The 19,198-nt window shown below is 47.7% G+C and overlaps 1 protein-coding gene across 6 annotated transcripts in view; it reads right to left on the reverse strand.

Annotated features, from left to right (window-relative positions):
* Window positions 1-18,123, reverse strand: part of N4BP2 (NEDD4 binding protein 2) — a 76,974-nt gene extending 58,851 nt beyond the window's left edge. For 5 of the 6 annotated variants that reach the window (XM_025187936.2, XM_025187934.2, XM_025187935.2 and 2 more), the window contains exons 1-2: window positions 17,866-18,079; window positions 4,788-4,976 (exon numbers count right to left, since the gene is read on the reverse strand). The gene's annotated coding sequence lies outside the window, so the exon portion shown is untranslated. Of the gene's footprint in view, window positions 1-4,787; window positions 4,977-17,865 lie in introns of all 6 variants that reach the window. The other variant, XM_075930549.1, reaches the window with a different exon arrangement.
* Between the last annotated feature and the right edge of the window lie 1,075 nt (window positions 18,124-19,198).

Raw genomic sequence — 19,198 nt, forward strand, 5'->3', positions numbered from 1 at the left:
CTGGCCTGGGCCACTGCCTATGTGCCTCCCCTCAGGAGTTCTCACCCAGAAATCCCATCTCCCCGCTGGGCACCACGCACCATGCGCACGCGTACACACACACACACACACACCAAAAACCCCACAACTAGCATTCTGAAGACTAACAAAACATGTAGATGGTAGCTTTCGTGGGCATAGCCCACTTCTTCAGATGATAGGACTACAGTGCAGCACAGGACAGTAGGAATCACATACAGCACAAAGTAAACACTGAATGCAAAGACAGAGTGAACACCGTGGCTACAAGAGTGAACCCAACCCCCACTATGTCATAGATAGGTTCTCTGAATGAAACCTCAGAAAGATATGGTTAGTGTGATGTTCTGGGGAATCCCCATATTCTCTATTGAGGGCACTCTCATACTAGACTGTAGAAAGGTATGTTTGGGAGTTCCATCGGCCATTGGAATGACACTGTCACATACCAACGAGCTGTTGGTGTTCCCTGAAATTCAAAGGTTCTTGGTGATTGGCTCAGTTAAAATGGTGATTGAGGACCTCCCCCTTCAGGAAATGCTGAAAAGCTTGCTCTGTAACTGGCTAGTTAGTACAATGGCGCCAGGTGCGGGTGCCAGTACAACATCTCTAGGCTGATCTTCTATGCTCTCCTGAATCCTAGAAATTATTGTAGTACAGGCAGTCCCCGACTTACGCGGATCCGACTTATGTCGGATCCGCAGTTACGAACGGGGCTGCCCCGGAGTACACGGACTGCGGGACCTCGCGGTCCCGCCGCCCGTGTACTCCGGGCGAGAAAAGCTGCTCCGCGTCTCCCTGGTCTGCAGACCAGGAAGACGCGGAGCAAAGCCCCAGAGGGGCTCGGGCAGCGAGGCAGCCCAGGCGCGCCTGGGCTGCTCCGCTGCCGGCTTCCCTGAGGCTTTGCAAAGCCGCGGGGGGGCTCGGGCAGCGGGGCAACCCAGGCGCGCCTGGGCTGCTCCGCTGCCGGCTTCCCCGAGGCTTTGCAAAGCTGCGGAGGGGCTCGGGCAGCGAGGCAGCCCAGGCGCCCTGCGGCTGTCCCACTGCCGGCGTCCTCAGAGGCTTTGCTCCCCGTCTCCCTGGTCTGCTGGTCTCCAGCAGACCAGGGAGACGGGGAGCAAAGCCGCGGAGGACCCAGGCGGTAGGACCACGGTGTGTCTCGGTCCGCCGCCTGCGTCTTCCTGGTCTGCTTGGGTGGGGGGGGGGGGGCGCAGCTAGTAGGCCCCCCCTCTCCCAGCAGACTAGGCTTTTCTCCGGATGCCTGTGGCAGAGCAGCTGGGGCGCTGCCGGTTGGTCCCGCAGCACTGCTCTGGGCGCTACTAGACCAACCCAGCAGCACCCCAGCTGCTCTGGTCCTGATTCAGCCGCTGCTAGTCAGTTTCAGCAGCAGCTGAATCGGGACGCCTGGGGCAGAGCAGATGGGGTGCTGCTGGGTTGGTCCAGTAGCGCCGAGGAGAGGCGCTACTGGACCAACCCAGCAGCACCCCAGCTGCTCTGCCCCAGGCGTCCTGATTTAGCCGCTGCTGAAACTGACCAGCGCTGACTACAGGAAGCCCGAGGCAGAGTTGCTCTGCCCCGGGCTTCCTGGAATCAGCTGCTGATCAGTTTCAGCAGCAGCTGACTTGGGGACGCTTGGGGTTCTTAAGTTGATTCTGTATGTAAGTCAGAACTGGCGGTCAGTTTCAGCAGCGTTCCGACTTACATACAGATTCAACTTAAGAACAAACCTACAGTCCCTATCTTGTACGTAACCCGGGGACTGCCTGTATATGCATTAGATGCTTGAACTCCCTCTGATACTTCATGTTCCATTTTTTCAACACTTTGAGCCTCCAACGACACTCCTCCAGTTCGGTGGAGAGCTGGGAATAACCGCAAAGGCAAAGGTACCTTCCCCTTGAAGCCTTCTTTACTTTTCTCCTGACATTAGATTCTTCCTTGAAAAGGACAGTGTCTGATTTATTCAGCTCCTCCTATGGCACTGTGGCTGATTGCTTGCCACTTGCTCCTGTCAGCTTCCTTTTCTAGCTTACTCTACTGTTCCTGAGTCTCTGTCTCTGCATTTGCAGCTGAGCTTGCCATAACCAACTCTTTTATCCTACTCTGGGTAACTGGTCCCCTAACTTGGTCAACCTCCATTGGTTTCACCAATACGATAAGAAAGGAAACTGGCGCTAGCTTATTTTCTAGCTCTCCCACAATCTATGGGAACACCTCCGTATCTACTCTATCTGTAAACCCCAGCTTGCTGTTGAAAAATGCCTCTGTGGTTGCTCCTCCACCTTCCAATACTGACAGCGTTGCCTCGTCTTTTTCCAGCACATTTCACGATCTTCTAACTCTTTGATTTGTTTCAACAAACAAACCACAATCCTGTTTATATTCATCCAGTGACTTTAAGCTGGCAACTGCCTTTCTCTTCCACTCCTGAGCATTCTCATGCGCCTCTCATACTTGAGACTGACTTAATCCTACCTTATGGAACAGAGTTAACCATTCCTTAGAAGCAATACTCTAATTTCTGAATTGCCTTTTCCTCCTTCATAGATTTCTGGGTTTTCCTAAGTAACTCCGCTTTCACATTTAACCATTGCCCTGTAATGCTGCATGCTGCCATTACACATTGCATAGCAATTTCTTTCACTTATCTATCTTTTCTTGTCTTTTTCTCTGTTTTAATGTTATATATCTGACTCCCAAGATCCCATCGGTTACAGTGCTTGGAGAGAGCGTTCCTATTTCTCAATTGCTCTAATCCTTCTCTATGATTCTGAATTTATCTGTTGGCATAGATTTCTAAAGCCATATTGTGGGCCCACTCTTGCGAGCTCTACTGCCTCTGACTCACTTATTTTCCTTATACTAAACAAACTCTATTGCCTCTGACTCACTTATTTTCCTTATACTAAACTCCTAAAAATAGAGAACAAAAAATTAACACTAGAACAATATTAAGACACTCTAAATACTCTTTAATTCTAAAGACTGTTGGGCTAAATGTCATATAATTACAATTTATGTTTAGTATAATTCTGAAATGTGCTAAACGGCAAACATCATTCATTATAATTTGTATTACAGTAGTACTTAAAGGCCATAAATGAGACCAAAGCACCATCATGAGCAAACACATGGCTCATCAGGGTAAGCTGCTGGTGAACCGCCAGACAGCTTGTTTACCTTGTATCTATATGTACAATCGTCTGCAACTCCCATTGGCCGGGAACTGCGAACTATAGTCAATGGGAGCTTCAGACACTCATACCTGCAGACAAAAGATACAATACCTGTCTTGTGGCCAACTAGCCACAGGTTGCCCACCACTGATGTAGACAGATAAGGCACTGCTTAGGCAAGTATAACCACGTCAGAACCTTAAGGTATATACCTCTACACAGCTTTCTACACACCCAAGCAGTGCCTTTTGTCATGCTGTAGTATCCAGCTGCCTCCCTACAACTCAAGTCTTTCCTTCCTGAAAGGAAAGGTTCTGGCAGCTCCTTAAGGCACAAAAAGGCTTCACTGCAGTGAAAGACTGTGGCAGGAAGAAAAGACTGTAGCAGGGGCAGGCACCAGGGCACAGTTCTAGCAGTTCTCCACTGGCTCCCCATTGCCAGACCTGTTCTCATGTATCTACGTACCACAGGACGGATGCAGCCTGCTTTTTACCACAGTACATAGTTACACCTACCTTACACGATGCCACTTGCATAGGTCTAAGAAATTGTCCTTGCCTGCAAGAGCTTTCAATCTAAGTAGACAAAGTTTACAGTCCCCAGTTTACAGGTGGGGAATTGAGGCACAGATAAATTAAGTGGGAAATCTGTGGCACAGATAGGAACTGAATCCAGATGTCCCAAGTCTCAGTCCAATATCTTAATACTACAAGACCAACCTTCCTTTCTGTTTATAGAAAAATTACTAACAAGTGAAAAATATTCAATTTTTACAAAGCCTTGTATTGTCATTGTTAATAAAGTGTATTATTATTACAAGAAGTGTTAGATGTTATTGTAGGCAGCATCCAATGTTTTGTGTCTAATATACATAAGGTAAATTGAAATAGAAAGCTGATTAACAATAAGTATGCAATAAGCAGAACACAAATTGTTCATTACTTTAAATCACAGAGGGAGAAGTGTAACTACAGATAATTTCTGAAAGCTAATGGTTACCTTCATAATCATGTCTGGTAAGTTTTTTGAGCACTGCATAAGATTAATGAATAGCGTTAGTCCAAAATTTGGTTTTGTGTTTCATTAAAAAGGGGCTCAACAGTTGCCAATAAACCCACCCAAAACAAGTGTGACTGATTTTAAAAATTGAAAAGAATCCCCAAGAAATAAGCAGCAACAGAGATTTGCATCAAAATGTCATGATGCTGGGGAGGGACTGAAGTAAACACACACAGTGGGGAGCATAGAATAGTCCAAGAGAAAAAAAAAGACCCTGAGATAAATTGAAAAAAATACATGTTTTTATCTTGGAATACTCCAATTCATGTACAGAAACTTTAAACTGGTCTAGCTTTTATAATTCAAATCTCAGGTGGTATGACTAAAACATTAACTTTAAATTGCTGACAGAAATTTAGGAAGGATATTTAAGTAACTAGATTTATAAGAATATTTCATTTTGACATTTTACTTTTGAAACTGCATATACACAAAACATTGCCATGCTCCCTTTTTCATAAAGGTTATAGAATCTCCACTGAGTGAAAGAAAAACATGTATAGTTCAAGTAAAATAATTAAAAAAGGAACTTACATTTTGAGCTTTGCTGACTACGCCATACTAGGTTATTTAAAAATTAGTCCAGTCACATCTTGCAGAAATCAGCACCAATGTTTACTTTCATTTAAGAATTTGTAGATACTTGATATGCTGTTCTCTTGAGGTCAGGAAACCATATTGCTGAACATATGAATCGGGCATCAGGTGTTGCAAATGCACTCTCTTGAAAAGAGAAATGATCAAAATACAGAATAAAATACCAGATGTAATATTCCAACAAACCTAGTAACACTGAGCAACTTTAAAGACCAAATATTATAACTTCTTTTACAGATAGGTATTCTTTTACAGACAGGGGTTGGAGTGTCAGGGGGGTATGTGGCGCTTACCTTAGGCGGTTCCCAGTACTGTGGCACTGTGCCACTTCCAGAAGTGGCCAGAATGTCCCTGCAGCCCTGGGGGAAGAGCAAGAGGCGCTCTTGCCTGCAGGTGCTACCCTCGTAGCTCTCATTGGCAGTGGTTCCTTGATCGCCATGAGCTAGTGCTTGCAGCTCCAGTTCAGTGGGGGGAAGAGGGGTAGGAGAAGAAACCAAGGCTCAGGGCTTCCAGCCCATGGAACAGAGACTGCAGGCCAAATTAAATTAGGGGATGGAGGCCCCCCATGGCTGATTCTAGTTTTCATTCTGTAGCCAGACAGACACCCCCCCCCCCCATCTCATCCATCTTATTTGCCTCTCTGAAGCATACAGGGCAGAGAAGGAGCAGTAAAATCAGCCTAGTCTATGCTGGCTCATCTGATCCTGAGAAGCTGAAAACATAGATATGAGGAGAGAGCGATTAAGGCAATAAGCTGGCCTTGAGGCTGCGAGAACTGCCACCGGCTGGCACCTATGTTGATTTGAACACACACAGTCCCTGGGAGAGGAATTTCCCACTGAGAAAAGAATCCCCCAGTAATTCCAATTTAGTTATCTCTCTTACAAGTGTAAATTAAGTTCACAACTCCCTTGTAAGAACTGGTCTCACAAAAGACAGACCAGCCCCATTTGGCATGACAGACAAGAAAGAGAAATACGTGACCCCATGAGTATAAAAGATGGGCCCAGCACACACTCACTTTGAGTGTCATTCTACCCTCTACCTGCTGGTCGGGTTAGGTGTTTGACCTCCCGAGGTTCTATGGGGACGCCCACCTCGTATTTTCGTCTTTCCTAGGAATTGAGGGACCGGCCCTGGCCTGACATACTGGAGTCGAGAGGCACAGAAGGGGGTAAAAATTGTACCTGGATGTGGTCCTCTGTCTTAAGTGTACACATAGAAAGAGTAAGCTGTTACTTGGTACCATTATTTCTATTTTTCTATCTTTATCTTCTTTGTAACCATGTTTAAGATCTATATTTTGCTAGTAGTTAAGAAATAGAACAATAGCCATTGCAACCATATGATTTATAAGCTTCCTCAAATAAACCTGTAATTGTTTAAGTATTAACATGACTCCTTCAGTTGCTGTAACAGAACCAGGCACAATTTAAAAGAACTTCAGCCGGTCTTAAGGGACAGATATAGGGAGCCCTGACCGTCGGCTGACACATTCTAGTTAAATTAGTGAACCATGACTAGGACATACTGTCCTAAAGCACACTGTGGAAGTTTAAATATTCTTCCGCATCCACTGTTATGGGTTGACGCTTTTTGGAACTCATAGGATTGGTTATTCATTTGCACCAAAGTATGCTGAAATTTTTCTAAGCATAAGGAGAACTTTGATCAAAATATAGAACACGTTTCATATAACACAGACCTCAATAAAAAGGAAATAGTTTACAAAGATGCTGAATGACTTGATAATTTACAAGTTCTTTATATTACCATCCCAGTCTGATTGAAAATGTAGTTTAAAAGTACCGAGGAGTCCTGTGGCACCTTACAGACTAACAGATTTGTTGGAGGATAAGCTTGCATGGGCAAAGACCCACTTCATCAGAGGCACGGCTACCCCTCTGATACTAGTTTCAAAGTACAGTAAAATTCCAATAGTCCGGCACCCAATTGTCCGGCACTCAAATAGTTCAGCATCAAAATGGCAAGCACTCCTGACGGAACCCGGAACCGCTCAGGTCAGCCACTCTCACATGGGTTATAGCAGGGAGGGGAGGTGTTTGGCTCTGGGGAAGGGGAAGGAAGGGGAGCGGGATTGAGTTACGCACAGTGTCCCGGCCAGCTCATTGAAAAGCCGGCCACTAGGCACACGTGCCCCAGTGCCTGAAGGGAGACGTGCAGCTGTACCGGGACCTGAGCATAAGGTTGGGGGGAGTGGGATCAGGTTACAGCAGGGAGGGGAAGTGTTTGGCTCTGGGGAACTGGGAGGGGAGGGGGATTGGATTACGTACAGCATCCTGGCCAGCTCATTGAAAAGCCCAGTTCCCAGAGGGAGATGCACGTCTGTACCAGCAGCTCCAGGACCTGAGCATAAGGTTGGGGGGGGGGGGGGGGGCGGGGCAGGATTGGTTTGGGGGTATACAGTACCTCCTGATACTCCAGCATATCTGATAATCTGGCACCACCTAGGTCCCAAAGGTGCCGAATTATCGGAAGTCTACCGTAGTATCCAGAAGATTTCTGAAACACTTCTATTCCTTTAGCCAACAAGACTCATCCCAAATACAAAGATCACAGGTTGAGTCTAGAACAGGATAAATAAGTTTGAGTATGGCTGATGGACAAAATTCTGAGTTATTTTAGCCCTTAAAATGTATCCCAATTTCTATCCTAAATCTATGTTTGTGAAACAAACTGTCACAAATTCATCAAAGTGGTAGAAAATGAAGTAAAATCTTGGAAGAGTAGACATCTGAACTAAGAATTTTGCCACTTTATAAAACACCTGACCACTCTTTTCCAGACAGCTCAGTAAACTATGTTTTCAATTTTAGTGCTAAATAAGCAAGTAAGGGTTTGTCTAGGTAAAAAGTTAGTGAGGGACAACTAGTCCAGAATAACTCTTGTGTATCGACATTCTTATTCTAGAAAAAGAATGGACTTGGCTCCTATCTAAATTAATGAACTTTGAAAGTGGATAAAACTGAACAGAAACAAGACAGTCTTATGTTGGAATAAGACTGTCCACAGATGTCTATGTGGAATTTTTAGTGCACGATAGCAAGGTCCACATGACGACTAAATACACAGCAGATTAGCGTATTTTACATCCAGCATATTGCATGCAAAGGTTTGTCTAAATTTAAAGTTATATTTACAGGGCTCGACAAATCCATTTATCTACTCGCCCATGGCAAGTAGATTTCAGCCGGTAGCGCTGTTCACCGGCGGCACGCGCATGCGCAGTGCGGATCTGGCTCATGTGTGGCTGGCGAGTGGATTTTGCCGTGGTTTGTCGAGGGTGTGAAAAAAACCCCACAACACTGTCCAACCCAGCTATGCTGATCTAATCCCCAATGTAAACACAGCTATGTTAAAAGAAAAATGCTTCTGTCATAGCTATTATCATTCAGGGAGGTTGTCATCTCCCAGCCCTGCGCTGGGGCTGCTGTCAGCTCCCAGGGAAGGCAGCTTTTCAGCTGTGGCAAAGCAGAACTGTCTAGGTTGCAGCTGGCCCTGCTCCCAGGGAGGAGGCTTTGCTGCAGGTTCTGTTAAGGGTGAGGCTTATTGGTTAACCGATTAACCTTTTACATCCCTAGTATAGACTGACTTCCAGCCTACATTAGTGCTTCCATTGTTGTGTCCATAGATTGTGATGCATCACTGTCAATGCAACAATGGAAAAGTTTATCAAAATGCAAGTGTTGACAAGGCCATCAAACAAAAAAAGTGGGAAAATAAATATGGTGAAGGGTTGTGCTCACAGAAGATCCTTTGGAATTGTTCCCCATTGTGATGATCATGCCACTGACACCTGCCTATCATGGGTCCTCATCTGATTAAGTGGGTCTTCTCCATGAAAGCTCACAATACTAAATATATTTGTTAGTCTCTAAGACCATGTCTACACTACAGAGAAGATAGAAGCAGCCACAGTCGATCTTGTGGGGTTTGAATTAGCGCAAGGCTACTCAACTTTGGAAGCCCGAGGGGGCCACAATGATACCCACTGCACATGCCGAGGGCCGCAACTTAAGTGTGGTTGCATATACATGCAAATATATATGCAAAATATGCAAATAGCTTATTTCACACTGATGGGCATGAATACAAAGATTAAGGCAAGACTACACAACACGCAGGCCCCATTTCAGTCAGTTCTGCTGATATTAATAAAATGCAATATTTACCCGATTTCCGCCCATATGACTACTTTTTAATGAGCAATGACAGTCCAGGAATTAAACTACTAAAACTCATTTCAACAGAATTCCATTATGCAGTGTGTTCCCAGTGAAGGCCATGTTCAAAGGATCCCATCTGTGGGCCGCATGGTGAGCCCTGAATAAACCCAACTCACACTGTGGGCCACTAACAAGTGGCCCACGGGCAGGTCTAATGAAGACACGCTAATACAAAGTGACAGGGAGATTCCATCGATGCTGGTAGTCCTGCTTCTACGAGAAATAAGGGAAGTGGAAGGAAAAGTGTATTCCCTTTGACTTCCCACAGTGTGGATGGCACCAAAATTCAAGTTACTTTGACTTAAACCTACACAATTAACGTAGCTGAAGTTGTGTAACTTAATTTGAACTTATCCCTTAGTGCAGACAAGAGTAAGGTGCCACAGGAGTATTTGTTCTTTTTCAAGTTACAGATTAACATGGCTATCCCTCTGAGTCTACGATTTGTATTCTAGCGTGCCAGGCCACTCCCCAGACTAGCCAAAGACAAAGAGCTGAATACTTTCCCTTGCTTACATAGTTCCTGCTGTGGGGTGAAGACCTTTTGCTCTTCATTTTCTCTTCCATGTAACTATCAGGCTCAAAATTGAATCCCAGTACCAGGTGGTATGATCACGTCTAACTAGTCCAATCACCTTTGGACTTACAGGACAAACAAGTCTATTTACAAGGTGTTAAGTTGACTTTCCCCGCATTCATTAAGGCTTGGGAAGGAGCATCTGTAATGGCTCACATCAGCACATTTAAAACTATAAACAACCTCATACTTTGTATTTCTAACTTCTCATACAAGAATGATACATGCACCAAAATAGGATACACAGATCCAGCAGACTAACATTAAAATTGATAGATTACATGAGGTATTTTGCCCAAAGCGTCACCAAATTATGCATACAGTAATTCCTCACTTAACACTTGCCCACTTAACACGTTTTCGCGATAGCACGATTTTTTATTTTTTAGGGAATATTTTTCAAACAACACGACTCCGTCCCTGCAATAACATGATTTCCCCTAGGGCCGACCGGTAGCCGGCAGCTGCGCGAGGCTTCCCCAGCCTCCCTGCAAAGTGGCAGAGGTTTGCCGCTCGCAGCGCTGTTCCCCGGTGACCCCCTCTGGCATCTGGCCAGGGGGGGGTCACCGGGGAACTGCGCAGCAAGTGGCAAACCTCCAGCGCTTTGTAAGGAGGCAGAGGAAGCTCTGCGCACCTGCCGGTGACCGGCGAGCTGGGGAAACTGAGCCGCCGGCTGCAAGCCTCCTCCCCTGTCTTTCCCTTCCCTTCTCCGGAGCCAAACACCTACCCTCCCTGCTATAACCCAGTCCCCTTTCTCCCCTAACCTTATGTCCTGGTCCCAGCTGCTAACAAGTGCAGGCTGGAGCTGCGAGCATACATGCGCTTGAAATGCAATCCCCACCTTTTCCATTATTTTCAATGGGAAAATTGGCTCCGCATAACACATTTTCACTTAGCACAATCATTTTCTGAAACATATCTACCATGTTAAATGGGGAATTACTGTATTTATATGAACAAGGAGTCCTGTGGCACCGCCAATTCATCAGATGAAATGGGTTTTACCCATGAAAGTTTATGCCTCAATAAATAAATTAATAGCTAAGGTGCTACAGGACTCCTTGCTGCTTTTGTACATATAGACAAACATGACTACTCCTTTGGGACTTATATTTATAAGCCAATTTTCATAAAGCACGTGTGAAGGAGGAACACAGAAAGAAGTTGGGAGATCATAAAGAATACTGGAGGGCTGTGTCTACATTGGCACCCTTTTCCGGAAAAGGGATGCTAATGAGACCAGCCGGAATTGCAAATGCTGCGGGGGATTTAAATATCCCCCGCGGCATTTGCATGAACATGGCTGCCGCTTTTTTCCGGCTCGGGGCTTTGCCGGAGAAAAGCGCCCGTCTAGACGGGATCTTTCGGAAAATAAAGCCTTTTCCGGAAGATCCCTTATTCCTCTTAAAATCAGGGCTTTATTTTCCGAAAGATCCCGTCTAGACGGGCGCTTTTCTCCGGCAAAGCCCGGAGCCGGGAAAAAGCAGCAGCCATGTTCATGCAAATGCCGCGGGGGATATTTAAATCCTCCGCGGCATTTGCAATTCCGACTGGTCTCATTAGCATTCCTTTTCCAGAAAAGGGTGCCATTGTAGACACAGCCTAGGAGTTTTATGTTCTTTCCTCTTTTCTCGGACATGGATTACACTTAAAAGTTAGGTCAATATAGCTAGAGCACTCAGAGATGTGAAAAATTCTCAACCTTGAATGCTACAGATATGCCAATCTAACCCCCTCTTCCCCACTCCCACATAAATGTGGCTAGAACAGTGGAAGAATGAGTCTAGTGACCTAGCAATTGCTAATTAGGAGGTGTATACACTATAACAGGGCTACTCAACTTTGGAAGCCCCAGGGGCCACAATGATACTCACAGCACATGCCAAGGACAGCAACTTAAGTGTGGTTGCATATACATGCAAATATATATTTCACACTGATGGGGATAAATACAAAGATTAAGGCAAGACTACACAACACACAGGCCCCATTTAAGTTAGTTCTGCTGATAATAAAATGCAATATTTACCCAATTTCTACCCATATGACAGCACTTTTAATAAGCAATGGCAGTCCAGGAATTTAACTACTTAAACACACATCTTTTTTGTTTTGGCTCTCACCCGTGGGCTGCACAGCCTGCAGGCCTGGCTGTGTGTTGAGTAGCCCTGCTCTTCAACAACCTATGGCTCATGAGCCAAATATGGCTCACTAGGGAGCCAGATATGGCTCTTATGGAGCCCCAACACAGCCTCCCCATCTTCCTCTGCAGCAGGGAGCCAGTGAAGACACTACAGCCTTACGGCCCCCAGCAAGACTGGAATGCCAGTGCTGCCTTCCTGGGGAGTGCAGAGGAAGAAAGTCCTGAGCCTCCCCGCGAAATCTGGTGTGTATGGAACAAGCGTGGCTCTGTGCACTGCCATTTTTCTTCCCTGGCATGCGTAAAACAAGCGGAACCAAAAATGGCTCCACGTGTGCTGCCCTTTTCCTTCCCTGGGACACACTTCCTGGAGGCTTCCCCTGCATACTTCCTGGAGGTTTCCTTCTGGCAAATGGGAGCAGCAGGAGGCAGAGTTACATGGTGCCTGCGACGTGGCATGAAAACAAGTGTTGCCTCACCCCCTCATGTCCAGGCCCAACTCCCACACTCACTCCCCTGGCTAAATACCCTGCCCCAGCCCACTCCTGCCCATTCCTCCAGCCAGACAGCCTGCCCCCAGCCCACTCCTGCCCCCTCATTGCTCTGTCCCCTTCCCCCAGCCAGACACCTTACTCCCAGCCTGCTCCTGCACCCTACCTCCTACCCAGACCTCACACCGTCACCCGCCTACACTCCACTTCCCGCCCAGATCCTACATCCCTATCCCATTCACTGGCAGCCTTATCCCACACACTTAATCCCTCATATTTGGCCCTACCCCAGAACCTGGGAAGCCCACAAAATCCACTAACCCTGAAATCCCAGAAGAGTAAAACTGGCCTGAGGCCTTGAACCTTAGTCCTCTCTGCCCCTCCCCAACGCTGGGACTGGACCACCAAGGGAGTGAGGTGTTTCAGTTAGGGGCCACATCAGTGAGAGTTCGGGGGGGTTGGAGATTTATTTATTTTTGCTTCTCTCGTGTGGTTACCAACTCATTTTTCTGTGGATCAGTGACCCCCCAATCAAAAAAAGATCCCCTGCCATAAATAAGGACAATGTTGAAATCTTTTGTGTTGGACATAATATTTTACTTTATTTAAAAATGAAGCCTGGCCAACAAGCCCCCATCTGGCTGTAGTATCATCATATTTCTGCACCCACACCAACCCGGAGCCCATCATACACCTGAACCACCTATCCTGAGACCCTCATACCCCCACATCCCCAAACTCTTACACCTCCACATTCCCACACTCCTGCACCCTCTACACATCCCAATCCTGTCCCCATCATATCTTCACATCCCCAAAGCCCTGCCATAACACTCCTGCACCCCCACACACTACAATCTTGTGTCCTGAGTTCATCATACACCCAAAACCCCTGCCCTGAGCCCCCACATCCTTAGCCCCCACCATAACATTGTCAGAAGATAACCTGAATGTGTACATGAAGCTGGATTTGACCAATTATGATGTAAACTTCACAGAACTGTGTGAAAAGAGGCAGCAGCAGAAGTCCCATTAAATAATGTCTGTGAGTACGTTTCATTTATGCTATCATTAATCATTATGTCAATTATCAATAATTATTAAATTGTATATTTTCAGTCACACAAATGGGCATTCTTATATGGCTCTTTGTTGACCACTTGTTCTGAATTTTGACGTAGCTTGGCTCTTTGATTTGAAAAGGTAGCCGAACCCCGCCCTACAGAAACAGGAAAAAAACCTTCTGTGCCTGTAGGAAACATCTACAACAGGGCTACTCAACACGTGGCCTGTGGCTTGTTTGTTTACGGCCAGCAGGTGGGAGCCCAAACAAAAAAGTAGTCAAAATAATGATCTTCTGTTGATATGCATTTTAGTCGTTAAATTCCTGAACTGTCATTGCTCATTAAAAGTGCTGTCATGCAAGTTGCTGCCTCAGCATGGGCTGTGAGTATTACTGTGGCCCCCAGGGCTTCCCAAGTTCAGTAGATCTGATCTACATTATGATGGTACAGTAGCACAGCTACAGCCAGTAGCATAGATAAACTCCAGACTGTCATTTAACATGTCAATGTGATGAAATATATAGAGAAGGAATCAACTGACTTCTTTATTGCTGATATTTTGTTTAGCTGGAAGCATCTACAGCTAATTCCCAGAAAGATTTGTATACAGATTACTTTGTTTTTAAGCAGGGTTGCCTCCCAGGACTTCAGCAAATGGGGGCACAAGTCAACAAGTCTTAATGAGAATGCTGAAAATGTGTCATGAGGAGGAACTTTAAATGTTTAAAAAGTTGTTTACATTCATTAGAACATATTTAAAGTAAGGGAAGGAACAAGCTCAAGGGAAAAAATGAGGAATATTAAAAATTAGAGTGCAATATTTTTGCACAATATTTCAAGTCATCTCTACTAAAATTAGTGTAATCATATACACCAACATGGCTATGTCAGTGGTCACCAACCAATAGATCGGAATCTACTGGTAGACCTTACAGCCTTTGACAGCCTCCCGTCCAAACCTGTCAGGATCACCTATCAAGTACTGGCACTTTATCTGCCCATCTGAGCACTGCCATGCTGCTCCTGCCCTCTGCCTTGGGACTCCCCCCCCCCCCCCCCCAGGGGCCTCTTGCTTGTTGTGCAGGGCTCAGGAAGAAAAGGAGGGGGCACTAATGTCAGGATGCCCCTCCCCCCACTCTGTACCCCACCTCCACAGAGCAGGGGAAGGCAGAGATGGAGAGAATTTGCTGACTGCTTTTGGGAGTGGTGCAGGGCCAGAATAGGGGTAAGCCTGCCTTATTTCCCTGGACCACCACCCAGAAGCCACCTGTGCCCAGCTGGAGCCCATATTGCAAACCCCAGACCTGAACCCTCCTGGACCCCAAACTCCTGTCCTAGCACTGAGTCCCCCTGCACCCAAACTCTCTCTCACAGCCTGCACCCTGAACCTGCACCTCAATTCCCTGCCCCAGGCTCAGTTCAGAACCCCTCCCACACTTAAATCCTTTAGACCAAGATCAGAGTCCGCATCTCCCTCCCCCACACCTCAGCCCTTTGCCTGATAAAAGTGTGAGAGGATGAGGGAAGATGGAGTAAAAAGAGGCAGGGCCTCCAAGATGGGTGGGAAGGAGGCAGGGCAAGAATATTTGGGCTGAGGTAGATCCTGGATTGCATTTAAATTCAAAAAGTGATCTCATGCTTAAAAAGGTTGGAGACCACTGCACTATGGTTATTCTCCTAAAATATGTCTGCAGCAGAGATTAAAGTGTTTTAAATGGACACAACATAAAAATCACATCTTCAACAAACATGTGAGATTATTAAAAACAAAATGTCTAAAAATACATTTTTCTTTAAAAGAAATTAGTATCATTTTATGTATTATTAATTTTACTTTTAAGTTGTCAATTATTCACATTTTGAATTGAGAACTCTGCAGGGGAATGTCTGTTCTGCAATTGCTATATCTTATACATTGTAAATTTTTAAAACAAATTAGTAAAACATTTCCACAAGTTATAGGTGTTCAGACTCTTTTACAAAATCTACGTTTAGGGGTGAGTATGAGTAGATAGTTTGGTTATAGCAGGATTCAGGAGTGCTGCAGTGTTGGGAGATAACTAAGATATAAATAGACTGTCCTGTCATGGCTGCTATTATAGCATGACAGCAGTATGGGAGTCTGCAGTAACTACAGAATCTATACATACTTATAAATTAGCAAGAAGAGTTAATCTTGTCAGAAATGTTGGTATTGCAAGTGGCTTCCATACCTGCAATACACTTCATGACCACAAGTGACTGGAAAGGTATACAAGTCCGGCCAGCTCCACGGTAATGCCTAAATTTGCTCGAATCCTATGATTTACCAGTGTATTTGACTGCTGATTTACGCAATCCCAAAGGAAGCGAGTGTGGAAAGGTGAACAGGAGGGCCATTTTGGAATGAAAGATTCAGAGTACATCTTCTTACACTGATTTCATTACATTAGAAGTGGGATGCATATGTCCATGTTGCTCATCATAAATCAATTTAACTGCTATGGATACAGCTACAGTGTTGAACTAGAGTACCCCAACTTCTTATTGAAACAGTAACCACTTTAGAAAGGCCCTAGTGCCACTCTGTGGCAACCAAGGACAGGTATTCTGCAAAGAGTCCTTCTACAGTGCTGGCTTCAAATGGAAACACAAATAGCATAGTAACTACACTATGGCTATGTCTACACTGTGCATTGTTGTGCAATAAGATATGCAAACAAGGCACGGGGATGAATATCGCCACGCCTCGTTTGCATCCCTAATGAGCCATCATTTTTGTGGCACGGGCTTTTGAGCAAGAAGGAGCTGTCTACACTGCTCCTTCTTGCGCAAAAAACTCCCTCTTGCACAGAGCTGTTCTGCCATTTATTTTCAGGAAGAACAGCTCTGCGCAAGAAGTAATTCCAGAACAATTACTCTGCTTTAGAAGTACACTAATAATTCCACCACAGTGCTCAGAAAGCGCTATTCCGGTCAATTGCCTAGTGTAGTGAAACCCTTAGTCCATTAGCCTGCAAAGTCCTGCCAGAGCAGCCCCAATATGCTTCCCCCACTCTGCTGGGCATTTCCCATAATGCAGTGGTCCTCGAAGTGTGCTCCAAGGACCACTAGTGTCTCAAGGCTCAACCCCTCGCCCCTTAGCACCAAGTCTGCGCTGGCACCCTGGCCTCACAGGCACCCGTGAGACTGAAACACCAGTGCTGGCTTCCCTCTGCAGAGGAGGCCTGAGCCTTGCGTGCCCAATCTGGTTCTCTGGGGGGCAAGCAGTTCCATAAGCTGCTGTTCTTCCTCTCTTCCAGCTGGGAGCACAGGGAGGCACTGTTTGGAGGTTTTGCCACTGCTGCCATTGGCCAGAACCACAGCCAATGGGAGGAGAGGAAGGCGGTGTCTGGAACACGATGTCTGGGAATAATGGGGGTGCTAAACCAGGTAAGTGCCCCCCATCCCCCTCGTGCCCAGACCCCTGTCGCACTAAGACCTTACCCCCCCCATGCCCAGACCCCCGTCCCCTTCGTGCAACATCCTGCTAAGACCACCCCACTCCCGAACCCTTCCTCCAGCCCAGACCCGTCTGTGCAACATCCCACTAAGACCCCCCCCCCCCGCCCTTCAGTCCCCTCTGCACCCAGCGGGGCTGGGTCCCAGAGCAAGGTCCCAGAGCAGGTCCCAGAGCAAGGTGAGAGTGGGCTGGCTCCGCACCCCCAGAAGAGGTGGGGCCGAGGGCAGTCAATCCTTAGCGTTGCAGGACAGCGACACTGGGCCCCTCCACAGCCCTCAAAGCCATGCGGAGCGGCGTTCCCTTGCTCCCGCGGCAGTTCAGAGGAGCTCCGGGCCTCTTTGAGTGGGCGGCCCCCAGCGCAATTGCCTCCATTGTCCACACCCCTGCTGGCGAGCCTGCCTGCCACTCAGAGCCCCGCACCCATTTTGCAATGGGGGGGGGAGGAGATAGGGTGGCTGGTGGTCTACGGAGAGGTTTGTATTGAACGGCGTGGGGCGCGTCTCAGAAAGTTTGAGAACCGCTGCCAAACTGGTACTAGCAGATGGGAACTGTCCCCCCACGCTGAAAAGGCTGCTTGGGCGATACTCCCCGCTGCAGGCAGCTCATCTCCCAGCGCATTTGGGACTGGGATCCTGGCTGTTTTCTCATTAATACTGTCTGACTGCCGGGTCGGTGCTGCGCAGCCCCGACGCAGCGGCACCCCGAGGAGGCTGGTGAGCCCATGGGGATTAGGAGCAAAGGCCAGAGGAGAACCCCCGGCGGGGGCAGCCCCGATGCCCCTATGGCCGGCAGCGGCGGGAGGGGACACGGGCCGCGACGCACCGGCCTGTGTAGGTAAGCCGCGGCCTCGCTCCGAGGCAGAGCCCACATCAGCCGGCTTCGGAAGCCGGGCAGCTCGCTCCCTCTAGGGAGGCGGAGGAACAACCACCCCCAGGCTCCTCCCCGGCAGCCGCGGCCCGCTCACCCAACCTGCCCCGCGCTGCCTGCAGCGACCCCCGGCCGGGGCCGCCCTTACCTCGCACAGCTCCCGGGAAGCGCAGCCCTGAGCGGCCTTCGTCTGCCGGCTTCGCGATTGGCGGCGGCTGCCCAGGAGAGGTGGGGGGGAGGCTGCTCGGCGGCGGCAGGAGCGGGGGTGAGAGGGGGCGGCTCAGGCGGAGCGTGCGCCGCGGGGATACAGTGCCGCTCTCCGGCCCGCCGGGGAAGAGCAGCCTGGGAGGAGGCTCTGCGCTAACCCCCGCCCTGACATTGGCAACAGAGCCCGCGCCCGGCTTGTCTGCCGAGAGGAAGTCGGACACCAGGTTCGCTGCGGGGGGGGGAGTCTGAACAACCTGCGGTCCCTGCCACCACGGGCAGGATCCAGGCCGGAGCCTCTACATGCGGCACATGGCTGTACTGGCCGCGGGGGGGGTGCACTACTCGTAGTGAGGCTGGAGGGCAGCGTGGTGAATCCCCTTCTGCAGCCTGAAACAGAGTGAGGGGAAGGAAAAGCCAGGGTCGTGAGCCCCGCATTTGGGCCTTAGAGTCTCTGATTATATGTCTCAGTCACTGGATGTTCTGTTCAAGGGGAAAAGGCCTGATAGCACATTCCGGTACACACTGAATCGAATAATAATATCTGTGTAAGCAGCTAATGGTTCTACTATTGAGGAGAACTTTCCTGACTTCTGCACTACCCTGGCGAAAGGATCTGAGTCTCAGTTCCCACTTCCTTTATTGGAGGTCTCTCTGAGCCCAAGAGCTCCCCTTCCACTCTCCTATGTGGTAGAATCCTTGTAACCCCAAAAGGCCTGCACTCAGGATTCTTGAGTGGCTCAACCCCTCCCCTTCTTCTGGTCACCTAAGGCAGGACTAGGGTATTCCCAAGCTGACGTGCTCTCTATGCACTGGATGCTTCCCAGACACATCTTTCTTCTAATATATAAAGGAGAATGTTTGTATGTTTGTGCACTAATAACTTGGACACTATAAGAGCTACCGCAACCAGACTTTGTACGGGATAACCTTTTATCCAGGAGAAGGTTTTAAGGTACTGTGGGAGGGAAGAGATGAGACCGACACCTCTCCCCGGGGCTGCACGGAGCTTGGCAGTGCTGGGAGAAGTGGCTTCCCCAGGGGAATCGGCGGGGACAGTAACTTTCTAAGGCCAGTGGAAGGACAAGGAAGCAGAGGGTGGGCTCGGGCACCAGCGGCAGGCACACGGCTCCCTTCCCTCTTTCTCCCCTCAGGGTCCTCACCTCAGTTATATCGACTGTCCCGAGCAACGTCAGGTAACTCCAGCTAGTTACATATAATTCAAAGTAAATGCAATTTATTAAACAACTTTTTTTAAAAATTAAGGAAAAATGGGA

The sequence above is a fragment of the Pelodiscus sinensis genome, chromosome 5, assembly GCF_049634645.1.
Source record: "Pelodiscus sinensis isolate JC-2024 chromosome 5, ASM4963464v1, whole genome shotgun sequence".
NCBI classification, from domain to species: domain Eukaryota; kingdom Metazoa; phylum Chordata; order Testudines; family Trionychidae; genus Pelodiscus; species Pelodiscus sinensis.